At 40.3% G+C, this 15,366-nt stretch overlaps 1 long non-coding RNA gene across 1 annotated transcript; it reads left to right on the forward strand.

Moving 5' to 3' along the window:
• Nucleotides 1–14,058: 14,058 nt before the first annotated feature.
• LOC140595717 (uncharacterized) lies at nt 14,059–15,366 on the forward strand. The gene is made up of 2 exons (XR_011997536.1): nt 14,059–14,147; nt 14,885–15,366. It is a non-coding gene; the product is annotated as an uncharacterized lncRNA (long non-coding RNA).

Below are 15,366 nucleotides of genomic sequence, written 5' to 3' on the forward strand. Positions count from 1 at the left end.
TAACTGGCATCCAATCTAAACAATTTGTCCTTACTGAACTCTGCTGTTTTCTTTTCCTTTCTTCCTCTCTGCTACCTGGCTGTCCTAATTAAACATGCTTCTCTGCTTCCTCCAGGCTGTCTGTATTTTGTATATTTGCTATTTCACCCTGTGGCAGTCTTCTGATTCCTATCTGCAAAAGTTCTAAGAAGGGGAAAGGGGAGAGTTCTTAGAGCTTGATCAGTATGTTCAGTTGAATTCAAGATTGAGAGAAAAGGAATATATAATGAACTTACCTATAAGGGTGAGTTGTAAAATGAGAGCTCCCAGGGGCAAGGTAATGAACTCTTTCTTCTTGACATGTTTTGTGTGGGGATGTATAAGGAGGTTAAGACTCTATTTAATAACCAATAAGGTTTAACCATGGGACAGGATGAAATAATTTAAGATAATGGAGAAGAGCATAGAGATAAGATTTCTGATGCCCAGTGGCCACCAAGTTTTCTCTCTTCCCTAAAGGAAGAACCAAGATAGTCTGTCCCTAAAAGCATATGCCAGAGCAGAAAAAGAAAAGACATCCAGATTGGAAAGGAAAAAGTAAATCCATCTCTGTATGCAAATGACATGATTTGGTATATAAGAAAATCCTAAAGAATCCATACAGAAAAAACTATTAGCTAATAAATTCAGCAAGGTAGCAGAATACAAGATCATACCTAAAAATCAATTGTATTTCTATAAACTAGGAATGAATAATAAATGAAGAAAATAATTCCACTTATAATAGCATCAAAAGGAGTAAGATAAATAGATATAATTCCAACAAAAGAAGCCCACAAGAATGGTACATTGTTAACTACAAAATGTCATTGAAAGAAATTAAAGAAGGGGTGCCTGGCAGGCTCAGTAGAGCATGTGACTCTTGATCTCACGGTTGTGAGTTTGAGCCCCATGTTGAGTGTAAAAATTGCTTAAAAATATAATCTTAAAAAGAAAGGCTTAAAAAAATCTAAATAAATGGAAAGAAATTTCATGTTCATGAATTGGAAGATGGAAGTTGATAATACTCCCCAAATTTATCTACAGATTGAATGCAATTCTTACCAAAATTCCAATTGCCTTTTTTAGCAGAAATTGGCAAGCTGATCCTAAAATTCATATGGAAATTCAAGTGACCCAGAATAGTCAAAACAAACTTGAAAAAGAAGCACACGCTGGAGGACTGACTTCAAAATTACTTCAGAGGCTCAATAATCAAGACAATGTAGTACCAGCATAAGGAGAGATATATACATCAATGCAGTAGAATTGAGAATATAGAAATATACCTATATATTAATAGTCAATTGACCTTTGACAAAAATACTTAGACAATTTCAATGAAGAAATAATAGTTTTTTTTTTTCAACAAATGGTGTTGGGACACCTGAATATCCACATGCAAAAGAATGTGGTTGGCCTACTACCTCACATCATATATAAATATTAACTCAAAATGGGTGAGCCAAAACTATAAGACTCTTAAGAGAAAACAAATGTGTAAATCTCTATTACCTTGGTTTAGGCAATGGTTTCTTAGATAAAATACCAAAAGCCTAAGCAACAAAAGAAAAAAAAAATTGGACTTGATCAAAATTTAAAAATAAAAAAAAAAGGTACTATCAAGAAAGTAAAAAAGACAGTCCACAGAATTAGAAGAAATATTTGCAAATCTATATCTGATAAGAGACTAGTACCCAGAACATAAAAGGAAGTCTTACAGGAACACCTGGCTAGCTTAGTAGGTAGAACATGTGACTGGATTTCCAGGTTGTGAGTTTAAGCCCCACATTGGGTATAGAGCTTACTTTAAAACAAAACAAAAAGGAACAATTTAACAATAAAAAGACAACCCAATTTTAAAATAAGCAAAGTATTTGAACAGACATTTCTCCAAAGAAGATACACAAACGACCAATCAGCATATGAAAAGCTGCTCAGTATCAGCTCTCAAAGAAATGCCAATCATTACCACGATGGGATACCATTCACACTCACTAGGATGGCTATAATGAAAAAGACAGTTAATACCAAGTGTTGATGAGGATGTAGAGAAACTGGAACCCTCATTTACTGCTGGAAGGGAATCTAAAATTATGCAGCTGCTTCAGAAAACAGTTTGGCAGTTCCTCAGAAGGTTAAATAAAACATAGTCATCGTATGATCCAGCAATTTTATGCTTAGTTATATACCCCAAAAAATTGAAAAGATGCCCACACAAAAACTTGTACATGTAAGTTCGTGGCAACATTATATACTATACGATAGCTAAAAAGTAGAAATAATCCAAATGTCCATCAAGAGATGAATGAGCACAATGTGGCATAGCCATTTTATAGGATAGGATTCGGACACACACACACACACACACACACACACACACACACGAATTACTGATGCCTCTACAACATGAGTAAACTTTGACAACATTATTCTAAGGGAAAGAAGCCAGACACAAAGGACCATGTACTATATGGTTCCATTTATGTGAAATGCAGCACAGGCAAATCCAGAAACAGAAACAGACTGGTGGTTGCCAGGGGTTAAGGGTAGAAATGAGGCATAGGTTTTGGTGGGGGGGAATGATGAAATGATCTAAAGTTAGATTGTGATGGTGGTTGCACAACTCTATGGATATGCTAAAAACCACTGAATCATACCCTTAAAGGGCAATTTTTATGGTCTATGATTATATCTCAATAAAAAAAGTATGAGAAAAAGTTCTGTGCTAATGTTTTTACCATTAATTATAAATGGCTGAGATTCAAACTCATGTATACTCAAAAAAAAGCACTCCATATTTTATTAATTATATAGTGATGTGGTCTCTATTCTCAAACTGCAAGGAGACAGAGACACCACCAGTCACACAAGAAAAGGCATACATTATAACTAAAGAGTCTAGGATGATATTCTTGCTAAACCAAAGTACTTGGGAAAATTCATATACCATATTTAAAGGGGTTGAGGCCAGTGCATAAACACAAATCTAACAACCTTTTGATGCAGGAAATCCAAATTCTGAGTCCACCAGACTTACGCACACAACAATACAACATTTACCATATAGCTAGGCATGGTGCTGAGTGCCTGATAATGCATTACCTCCCTGTATCGAGAGTACATGCTATTTTTACCCCAATGTTACTGATGAGGTAATTGAATTTATTTGGAAAGAAGTTTAGCTGTGAGAGAGTGATTAATGGTGCTGTGATCCAGCTCCAGAACTGTGGTCATTAATTACTCTCTATTGGGTGTGGAGTAGATGACAAACCAAAGCCCAAAAGCATAAATTGCATATATTCAAGAGTACGCCCTGTAATATTCACTTATATTCAGAAGCAAATCCTGGTTGTAATGGCAGGGAGCTCAATTTAGGCAAAATCAAACTGCAGATGCATCTTTGTTCCGGAAGAACCCAACTCACTCCACTTCATGACCCGTTTCAACCACACCTGAGTTAAGCTCACCTCTCAAATCACAGAAACATATGTGACATTTCCTTTACACTTTTCCAAACCGTACTCCACCCTCCTGTCAAGGTTTGAGATCCTTAAGGGCATCTTCTTGTTTTAGAATATCTCCTGCACCTAAGCCATCAGTGGTTGATAAACTTACTGAAAGATCACATGTCTTGTTTTAAATTCTGCCTCTGCCACAAACTGTTGACATGTCCCAGGAGTAGGAGCTGTATTCTGTGACCTGTAGTTAACTTTGTGTGCCGCGGGCAGGCAGGCAAAGTGCTGATTCTTGTATACCAACTTTGAGGCAAATACCACAGCCTTAATTGCAGGCTCCAGGGAGCTGAGATTCTATACTGGGTTGCTGGAGGCAGCCCTCCCCCCTACTTTTCAGGACCAGGCCTGCTGGCCCTCCCTGGCCTGCTACACCCAGGCCACAGATAGCACACAAAGGCCAAGTGTCTGCTGTGCTGACTCATGGCTGTTCTCCGTCCAGGCTAGGACAGTCTCAGGGGGGCCAGGGGCCTTCTCCCTCCCGGCCATTTCCCACAGAAGCAGTTAGTAGCCAGGACCATATCAAGCCTTAAAAAACGGTGACCAACCAGAAGAAATGAACACCACGGAGAAGTGAAAGTGAAAGTGGGGGGGGGCAGATGCCAAGCTGCTCATTAACAGTCCCATTTCTTAGGGAATTCTGGAAAGCAGTAAGGATTCACCCTGTATTCTTTTTGTTTGTTGGTCTTATGTGTCTATATTTTTAAATTGAAGTAAAATTCACATGTCATTAAATTAACCGTTTTAAAGGAAACAATTCAGTAGCATTTAGCCCACTCACGGTATCGTGCAACCACCACCTCTAAGTAGTTCCAAAGCATTTTCATTACTGAAAAAGAAGACTTTGTACCTGTGAAACAATCACTCTCCATTGTCTCCCTTCCCCCCAGCCCCTGGCAGCCACCAGTCTGCTTTCTCTATCAATATACCTATTCAGGATATTTCATATAAAGGAAATCCTGCAATATGGGACTTTCTGGGTCTGGCTTCCTTCTCTTAGCATAATGCTTCCAGGGTTCGTGCACACTGTGGCCTATGTCAGGACCTCATCCCTCTTTATTGCCAAATAATATTCCATTGTACATGATCCCTACGACTGGTTTCTCTCTTCAGCTCTTGATGAACATTTGAGTTGTTTCCACCTTTTGGCTATTAAGTGCTGGAGTACCTGCCTTGCATTCATATGCGTATATACCTCAGAGTGGAGTTTCTGGCCATAGGGCAATTGTGTGTGTGTGTTTAAGATTTTATTTATTTATTCATGACACACAGAGAAAGGCAGAGACATAAGCAGAGGGAGAAGCAGATTCCCTGCGGGGAGCCTGCTGTGGGACCCGATCCCAAGACCCCGAGATCGCAACCTGAGCCAAAGGTAGACCCTCAACCACTGAGCCACCCAGGTGTCCCAGGGCAATGCTGTGTTCAACTTTTTGTGGAACCACCAAATTGTTTTCCATAGTGATGCAGCATTTGGCATTTCCACAAGCAAGGTGTCAGGGTCACCCTTTATTCTTAACATCTGTTCCTTTCCTCTTCCCTGCTTCCCACCAAGCCAGTGTCCACAGACTTTCCTTTCCTCTAGACTGGGGGGGGGGGGGGGGGGGGGGGGGATTGCACCTCTAATGGCAAGGCTATCATCAGGGAGCACTGCGCAACAGGGACCTCCCTTGCCTTAAGCTATGATCCTACTCTTGTCTTTTCCACAAACAGGACACTGTGACCAGGAACAGGCAAGGACAGGCTCCCATCACCCAGAGGCACACCCACGAGAGCCATTTAAGTAATCTCATAAAACCACCCTCCTGCGCCCTCCAACACCTCCCATCCCCGCACAGAACATTCCATCAAATCCTCTGCGTCGTCAAAGCTGAGCGCAGAAAGGACGCGTCCCGGTGTGGAAGCTGCCCGCCCTGCCTCCGACCTGCAGGCCGGTCTGGACCGTCGGCTCCCGCGCGCAGATCTGGGCAGACGCAGCGCCGCGGCCGCGGCCCGCCCGCCCAGCCCCCTCAGCTAACGAGCCGGCCGGGCCGGGCCCCGCGGGTGGCAGACGTGAATGGAGAGGAAGAGCCTCCCTTCCACCCCCTCCCTCCGGGGTTACTGCCGGTCACAGAGCTATTTACATTTACAACAGCCCCACAGCGCCTGATCAGGCCGCGGCCAATCGGCAGCCCCCAAGCTTGTCTGACTCGGGCTGCGCCAATCAGGGGGCGCTGTGCTTACAGCCACTCTCGCTTTGAATCGCGGGCCGGCGTCGCCGCCTTTGGGGAGGGGAACCTGACTCAGAGCTCGGCTCTCCTAGGCCTCGGTCTGCCGTTCTCAGGAATGGGGAAAGAGACCGGAAGAGCGTTCGGCTGGCAAGACGTCTTGCCCTATAGAACTCCCGGGGAGCTTGACACAGGGACGGAGAACACCAGCGCAGGCCCCGTGCCTCTCCGCTGCGAGGAGATGCGGAGAGATCTGAACCTCCCTCATTGCCAGCCCCTCCCTAATTTAGGGCTACCCTTATGGGCTCTTAAACCCACGGCTTGTTTTTGAGGTGGTGTGAGCCCTCGTTAACCGGGACCGACCGGTAGGCAGAGCTAGGTTTGATCTCGTCTGCAATAGCGCAAACACCTGCCAAGTATGAAGCGGGGCGCAAAGACTCAGCAAGTCAGGCTAAGGATTGGGTAGTCACAGGGTAAAGCGGAAGCGTGTTCGGGGTGCAGTTCCTGGCTGATGTAACCCGAGCACAAGGGAGGAGTGGGAGAGTGGGAAGGGAGGACCAGAAATCCGGCCCAGAAAGCTTAGGCTTGCTTCTGTAAGAGATTGGGAGCCATCGGGTATTTTCAAGCAGAAGAGGAAAATCCTCTCTGTTTCAGAAAGTTAACTGGTGGTAACATAAAGAGCAGATCCAAAGAGGGCCAGATTAGGGCCTGGAAGATTAGTTAGCAGGTCATGGAACCTAAAACCCAGGATAGTCCTAGCAGAAATAGGTAAGAAGGGCACAGGCTGAGAGGCATTTTGGAGTCAAGTCAGTAGCACTTAATTGATTGGAAATGTGAGATGACAGAGGACTCAAAGAGGACTTTCAGGTTCCTCTCTTCAGTGACTGCAAGAGTTAGCACCTCCAACTCACTGACATTTACAGAGGTGGGGGTGGGGAAGGGGCAGAAGGGGATCTAGGGGGAGAGAGAGAAAAGAAGCAGATTTGAAAAAGGAACAGGAATTCAACTTTTGACATGTGAAGTTTGAGTTACCAGAAGAATATCCACCTGGAAATAGTACCCAGGAGACGGTAGGGAATAACCATCTTGGTCTTCAGAAAAGAAACAGAGATGAGATCCAAAGAGTGTACAGTGAAACTAGAAAGGAAATGATCACCCAGGAAGGGATTACAGGTAAGAAGATTCAAGGACAGAATCTTGGGAAGTACCAACACTTAACAGGTAGAAAGAGTACACAGAGTTAGCAAAACAAAAAATATCAGATATGAAGAAAACTAGATTAGTATAATAGAAATTTAAAAAATAATAGTTCTAGGGTGTCTGGGTGACTCAGTTGGCAGAGTATCTGCCTTTGGCTCAGGTCATGATCCTAGGGTGCTGGGATTCTGCCCCACTTCGGGCTCCCTGCTCAGCAGAGAGCCTGCTTCTCCCTCTCCCTCTGCTGCTCCCCCTGCTTGTGTTCTCTCTGTCAAATAAATAAATAAAATCTTTTATTATTATTTTTTTAAGATTTTATTTATTTATTCATGAGAGAGGCAGAGAGATAGAAGGAGAAGCAGGCTCCTCACAGGGAGCCTGATGCGGGATCACACCCTGAGCCAAAGGCAGATGCTCAACCGCTGAGCCACCCATTCGTCCCAAATAAAATATTAAAAAAAAAATCTAGGACGAGGGAGCTTGGACGTTGTAAGAAATAGATATCTGACAAAAGGACTTTGGTTAAATAAATTATGAAACAGTAATTTAATGGACTATGATACAGACATTAAAATTATGTTGTAAAACTCTATGAATTGCTATCAAAAGATGTTTAACACATCATGTTAAGAGAAACATTCAAGTTAAGAAAATAGTATATACAAAATTATCCAATTAAAGAAATACATAGGTGACTACAAAAGGGCATAAGGACACTTAGGGTGAAGGAGCTGTTCTGGATCATGACCCTAAGGGTGAGGGTGGTTGCACAGCTGTATACAATTACCGAAATCCTCAAACCACAATGCCTTACAAAGGGTTTGGGGTGGGGACTGTTGATGGTATCACTTCATGAGTTTGTTCTGGGAATTAAATGGTACAGTGCCTGGAATACAAGAAGGACTCAATCAAGAGAAAAGGAAGGGTAACCCAGAACCACTGCATGGAGGAAGAAACACTGGACCCAAGGCCTGGAAGGATGACTACAGTGGCCCTCCAAAGCAAAACCCAGAATAAACACACACACATCTCCTGGAGTAGGTCCAGACAAAAAAGTGGAAGAAACTGAGTGCTTTTAGTAGTACTCTTAGACTGAAGAAACGGAAGAGGGACATGGTATAGATGAGAGGACTTGGTGACTTAATATATGCACAGAAGAGAGAGACCTATTGATTCTTGCTCTGGAGGGTGGGATAAAGGAGGGAAACTATGCTGCAATGAGTGTAGCCTGTGTTATTATGAAGGATACTGCTATGAATACTCATATATAAGTTTTTGTGTGTATGTATGTTTTCAATTATTTTGGATATAGATCTAGGAGAGTTGCTGGGTCATACAGTAACTCTATGTTTAACCCCGAGGAACCCGATATAGTTTTCCAAAATCACCATCTTATATTCCCACCAGCAGTGTGTGAGGGTTCCAATTTCTCTGCATCCTTGCCAACACTTACTATTATCTTCTTTTTGATTATGGCCATTCTAATGAGTACGAAGTGGTATCTCATCATGGTTTTTTTTTTTTTTTTTTTTTTTTTTTGGTGGAGCTCTTTTGATTTTTTTTTTAATTTTTATTTATTTATGATAGTCACAGAGAGAGAGAGAGAGAGAGAGGCAGAGACACAGGCAGAGGGAGAAGCAGGCTCCATGCACCGGGAGCCTGACGTGGGATTCGATCCCGGGTCTCCAGGATCGCGCCCCGGGCCAAAGGCAGGCGCCAAACCGCTGCGCCACCCAGGGATCCCTCATCATGGTTTTGATAGGCATTTTGCTAATGACTAATGATATTGAGCATCTTTTCATGTGCTTATTGGTTATTTACATATCTTCTTTGGAGAAATGTCTTCAAATCTTTTGCCCATTTTAAAATTGGATTATTGGGAAGCCTGGGTAGCTCAGCGGTTTGGCGCCTGCCTTATGCCTGGGGTTCCTGGAGTTTTGGGGTCGGGTCCCACTTCCGGCTCCCTGTGTGGAGCCTGCTTCTCCCTCTGCCTGTGTCTCTGCCCCCCCCCTCTCTCTCTCATGAATAAATAAATAAAATCTTTAAAAATAATAAAAATTAAAAAAATAAAATTGGATTATTTTTTAAAAACTGTTGCATCATGAGTTCTTTATATATTCTTGATGCTAGTCTCTTATCAGATATATATTATGCAGATCCTTCTCTCTTCTTGTGCTTTGTGTTTTTACTTTCTAGGTAGTATCTTTTGAAGCACAGCTTTTAAATTTTTGATGATGTCCAATTTACTTTTTTATTTTATTTTATTTTTTTCTTTTATTACTTATACTTTTGATGTCAAATCTATGAAATCATCACCTGATTCAAGGTCCCAAGGATTTACATTTAACTTTTAAGAGTTTTATAGTTTTAGCTCTTTCATTTAGGTCTTTGATCATTTTGATTTAATCTTTGTCCATGGTGTGAGGTATCTCCATAATTTTAAGAGTGTAAACAGGTCCTGAGAGCAAAATGTTTGAGATTCAGTGATTTACTTCTTTGAGCCTCAGTTTTGCATCTTTAAAATGGTGATTATATTTGACTTACCATCTCCTAATGCAACTATGTCAAAGGAAATGATAGAAATGATTGGACATGATAAGCACTCTTCAAATATAAGCCATCATTACTGCCAACATTTATGTTGTCTGTCAACCTGTTGAAAATCCTTGAGCCCTTCTTAATCTCTTCCTGTCACAGCACTTTGCTCATACTAGACACATAGCAGATCCTCAGTAAATATTTGTTGGTGAACAGACTGATATAGCATAAACAATCTTGCCTGTGTTCTCAGGGAGGTAGAAAGAGAAGAATTTACTTTTTTGGCAATCACTCCTCAGCCACTTCCTGCTATCAACTGGTTAAGCTTGCAGTTAACTTATAGTCGTTTTCACTTGAACTGTTATGCTAAATCTTCTATATGTTATATTTATGAAATTTAGTTTTTTGAAAAGAACTATGGGACTTTAAAATTATTTCTGGTAAGTTTCATTTATTTGCTAATCCTAAATTTGGAACCTATTGAGAGCATTTTGAATCCTAATTCTTTCTTCTGAGATATTAAATATCTGTTCTAGCTTTAATTGAAGATAGAATAAGCACTCCTCCCCTTAAATAAGAGGGATGTCTAGGTCAGAGCCAAGGACAGCATAAAATGTTTTGTCTTCTTTTCAATTAATCTAAAATGAGACCTTCTCTCTTGAGTACTGTGCAATGAATGGATGAGCCCACCTGATCTACCACATTCACTCCGTCCTCCAACCAGTTCCCTTATTTATGTCATAGACTGGCCTTAGAATCAGAGCCAATAGAATAGTCAGTGAAGGGAAAGGGAAAATAAAATATTTGAGAATTTTGTAGATTAAGGGTAATATTCTGTACAAAAATTATTGCTGATAGGACCTGTCTTTTTTTCTTTTGGATATTATTTTCTATTGGTTGAGATTATACTGTAAACTTTATTTTTTAAAATTTTATTTAAATTCAATTACTTAACATTCAATGTACTACTGATTTCAGAGGTAGAGGTCAGTGATTCATCAGTCTTATATAATAGTGCTCATAACATCACGTGCCCTCCTTAATGTCTATCACTCAATTACTCCATCCCTCCACCCACCTCCCCTCCAGGAACCCTCAGTTTGTTTCCTATGATTGAGAGTCTTTTATGGTTTGTCTCTCTTTCTGAATTTTTCCTCTCTTCCTGTCTTTTATCCATGGTGAAGTCAACACAGTGAGGTGAAAAGGTAACAAAAATAGTTACCCACGTGTTGAAGAGTTATCAGGTGTGGGTGTTTGCCAAAAGCAGACAGACCCTGAGGCCATTCTTGACTCTAAAGGAGGAGATCTTAGTGAAAGAAAGAGAAGGTACATTTAGAATCAAGGGTTTTGAAATCAAGACACTCAGTGAAATGTAAGGAATGAAATGCATGAGGAGAGACAATCTAGTTTTGATGTTTGTAACTTTAGTAGAAAACCTTTAAATTGCCTAGAGTTGTACACCAATAATAGATTAAAAATGACCCAGGGCTCCTAACAAGATCCTGAGACAACAGATCCCAGACTCAACCAGTGTCTCCCTTTCTTCTCTTCGTGCCCTGGTTTGGGTGTTGAGGTGTGGCAGTTTTGGGGAGAGGTTGGTGAGATATAAGATAAGGCAATAATCATGATTGTAGATGTGGTGGTGTAGGGGGGAATGTCCCAATGGGCTCTGTTCACTTGAAAAGTCTCTTATAGTCTCTTTACATTTTGTTTTTATTTTATATGTAAGTTACACGTATACATAGTTTAAAGGGTCAAATCATTTTATAAGGCTTATTTTGAAAATAGCAATACCCCATCCACTTCTCTTTATCATGCTTATAAGGTTACTTATGGATTTAACTTTTTTTATGCATTATTTAGTGACTCCCACCATGGAAGATGAGACTTTCATCTTCTTCACCACCACTGCTACTCCCACCACCACTGTCACTCCCACCACCACCACATACTACTCGTTCACATAGGTATGTGCATGCTTCACTTTTCCTGTCCTCCCAGTACAGTTGTGTTTTAATTTTTGATTGTATCAATATTCAGTGTTGATATTACCATGACTGTGTAAATACTGTTCACACATGAGCCACATAATACATCCATGATGATTTCTCTCCTGCACGCTTTTTTTCTCTGAACCTAATGGTTGCCTATTTTTTTTTTCTTTTAGTTTTTCTAGGCACTTATCATTAATTCAACCCAAACTGCCTACCAGTGGTCTATATCTGTTATTACATTTGGTTACATTGGGCATTCTATCAATCTCATCTTCTAAAAGAGATATCTCCTGGAACCTTCTCACCAGCTCCACCCTGGACTGGCTGCTCTCCAAGCCTGCTGCCTAGTTCTCATTTGGCCAGTTCTCTTCAGCATCTTTCTAGAGTCTCTTCTCTTCTACTTTGGATTTCCTGCTCCTGGATCCTTTGTGTTTCTCTTTCTTGGTTTCTTTTGATCTTGGAGAAGCCCCTGCTCTATTAGTCTCATAGAAAAGATTGTTCTTAAGGTATTCCCTTTGTCTTCCACTTTCCAAAATGTCCTGATAATATGCCTTTGTATGGATCCATTTTCATTCGGTATCAAGGCCTTGGAGGACTCTTTCAATCTAGAAATGCTTGTCCTTCCATTCTGAGAATTTTAAAAAATTATTTCCTCCCTCTCTTTCTGTCTCAGCTCCAGAATTGATCCTCCATTTTTAAAAAATCTTTCTCTTTTATTTTCCATGTCTTTTTCTTTTGTTTGGTTTTCTAGGAGGTTTCCTCAATTTCATCTTACAAACCTTGTATTGAGTTTTTAAGATCTGCTATCATACTTTAATTGGCAAAAGTTCTTTGGATTTTCCTTTTTATTGCATCTTATCTTGTTCCATGGATAGAATGGTTTCTTTTTTACCTTTGAGATTATTAATGATAGTTTGAGGGAATACTTTTCTTCTCACTGCATAGTCTCTTGTCCTCTGAGTTTTTTGTTCCTGTTTTCTTGTTTTGGCAAATCTGTTTCTGCAGATAACTGATGACCCTTGGCTGTCTATTCATGTATCTAGTAAGGCACCAAAAAGACAATCAGAGGCTCTGAGCATGTGATAGGGCACATTCGAAGCAAGCAGATCTTTGTGTTCCTGACTAGACTGTTTCTTTGTGTCATTCCAATACTATATCATAATTTTTTTTCTGTAGGCTGTCAGAATCTGCAAAGAAGCTTCTCTCAGTCTCCTGCTTGAATAGTTCAGCCTGGCTGCCAGCATTTTAGAAGCTGAAAGAAGAGAAGAGACTGAGGAGTGTAAGCTTCAGTGTATATTCTACTTAACCGTCACTTTTAAAATATAATACTGTGTAGTTTCTGTCTCCTAGTTAGATCTGGACTGATACAGCACTCTGCCCTTAGAAGGATCTGGTGTTCCCCAGTCAAGAGATTCTTGATTACAATCCTACCAATGAATAAAGCTCCAGTGTTTTGCCTGGAGTCTGGGGAATCTCGTCACAACAGAACAATTACCCTGACCTTAGCCATACCTTTACATCATTCCTTGCCCACCCCCCCAATTCCAAAGGTAGCTGGTACCACCAAATCTTGATTCTTTTTGGATTCTTCAGTGTAAATCACATTGCTTCTTGGGTATCCCCACTGTCTGCTTAAGCTTTAGCTTTCTGGGTTCTACTAAGGCAGTTAATCCCTCATCTGCCTGTTTTCCAGTTTCCAAAGTCTTGTCATGATCCTTTTTCCCATTTTGACCTTCTGGGATTATGCCTTAGAAAAAAAAAATCCCCTTCCTGTTGATTTACTAGGGTTTGGAAAGGGAGCAAAGGCATGTGTTCAAAACTTCTTCCTTGTCTTGAAACTCTGCTGCAGCTTCTCAGAACCTATTTATTGGGTGCCTCATATAGATTAGGTACTTTTTAAACACTTGGGATACATCAATGAACAAAACAGAATATCCCTGAACTTGTGGAATTTGCATTCTACTGTGTGTGTGGAGGGAGAGATAATAAAAATTAAACCTAAATATATATATTACATAATAGGTATTATATAGGTAAACTAAATTGTGCAGGAAGCAATGGAGAATTAAAAGTAATGGACAGGGGAACAGACTGAAGAATTTAGAGTGATCAAGGTAGGTGGCACTGAGAAAGTATAATTTGAGCAAAGACTTGAGGGAATTACAGTCATAAATATGTATATTCCTAATAGGATGTGTTTCTACATATTTTCCACAAGTTTTACCCTCTCTTTATTCTTAGGCTGAAGGTAGACCGATGTCTTCTCTTTATTTTGCACCCTCACTGCACCTGGCATATAATTTTGCAAAGGATGTAACATCACTGTCTGCCTAAGTGCCTGGAGAGACATTTGAACTTAGGGGCTGACTTGCCATATTCCTTTAGTTAAGACACTATCGAAATCTCAGTATCTTCATTGTATGTGGAATAATAATAAACTGCTGGATCTCCTTCTCTTCCTGGAAGCTAGTATCTGCAAGCTTCTAAGATTAGTAAAGGAAACATACAATGAAAATAGAGGTATTATAATAACATTTTATTTTATTTTATTATATAATAACATTTTAAGTGATGAATAAATGACAGCCCACGTTTTTTGTTTGTTTGTTTGTATTTTGGCAGGGAGAAAATATTCAACTTATCCTGGACATTAGATTAGATTTACGTCGGGGTACATTGAGGTAAGTTTGACCTTACCATTCCCATTCACCCACCCTCAAGCCTCAACCCACTTTTTTACAGGACGACTTCACAATCAAATGGCCAAGTAATGTTCTTCTGTTAAGAGTCACAATATAAGGAAATCTTAAGTGAATATTTACATGCCTGGCACTATGCTGGTGCTGTTGATACTCATATGCCTGATGAGACATGTTATTAGCCCTATTTTCTTTTCTCTTCTTTTATTTATTTATTTTTTTTAAGTAGGCTCCATACCCAGCATAGAGCCCAGCTTGGGGCTTGAACTCACAACCCTGAGATCAAGACCTGAGCTGAGATCAGGAGTCGGGCACTTAACTGACTAAGCCACCTACACACCCTCAAGTCCTATTTTCGAATAAGGACTGTGAATCTCAGGAGATAAAATAACTTGTCTAAAGTCACACTGCTAATAAGTGGCACAACCAGAAATCAACTCATGTCAGTGATTTCTGAGCACAAGCCCTTTTTGCACACGACACTGCCTTCTTAGGACAGACTCCCAGAATTGCATTTTAGAACATTTTATGATTCATCAAATGCAGATACTAAATTGAAGAATTTTTGAAATGTGAGCAAACTAAGCTTACAAAAATAAACCAAATGCTACTTTATTTAGTACGTGTTTTAATATGGGTTCTCCAGAGAAAGAACCAATGGAATATCCATCTTTCTCCTCTCTCTCTCTCTTTCTCTCTCTCTCTCTCTCTCTCAATAGATAGATTTACTATAAGGAATTGGCTCACATGATTATGGAGGCTGAATAGTCAAGATCTACAAAAGTCAAGACCTGCAGTAAAGAAACTAGAGACCCAGGAGAGCTGATGGTATACTTCCAGTCCGAGTCAGAGTCCAAAGAAGGGAAGATCCATGTCCCAGCTTGAAGACAGTCAGGAAAAAAAAAAAAAGACTTCTTTCTTACTCAGCCTTCTATTCTATTCAGGCTTTCAGCAGATTGGATGGAGGCCCACCCACACTGGAGAGAGCATTCTTTCTTACTCAGTGTACTGAGTCGAATGTTAATCTCACTCAAAAAAATCTTCACAGAGACATCCAGAATAATGTTTAACCATATATCTGGGTGCCCTGTGACCCAACCAAGTTGACACAAAATTAGCTATCACAGTAGGTAATAAATTTAGAAAATTTGTTTCTCTAAGATAAACTATGGGAAAAGAAATATACATGTTTTTTTTAATA

Source organism: Vulpes vulpes, chromosome 15 (genome assembly GCF_048418805.1).
Source record: "Vulpes vulpes isolate BD-2025 chromosome 15, VulVul3, whole genome shotgun sequence".
NCBI classification, from domain to species: Eukaryota; Metazoa; Chordata; class Mammalia; order Carnivora; family Canidae; genus Vulpes; species Vulpes vulpes.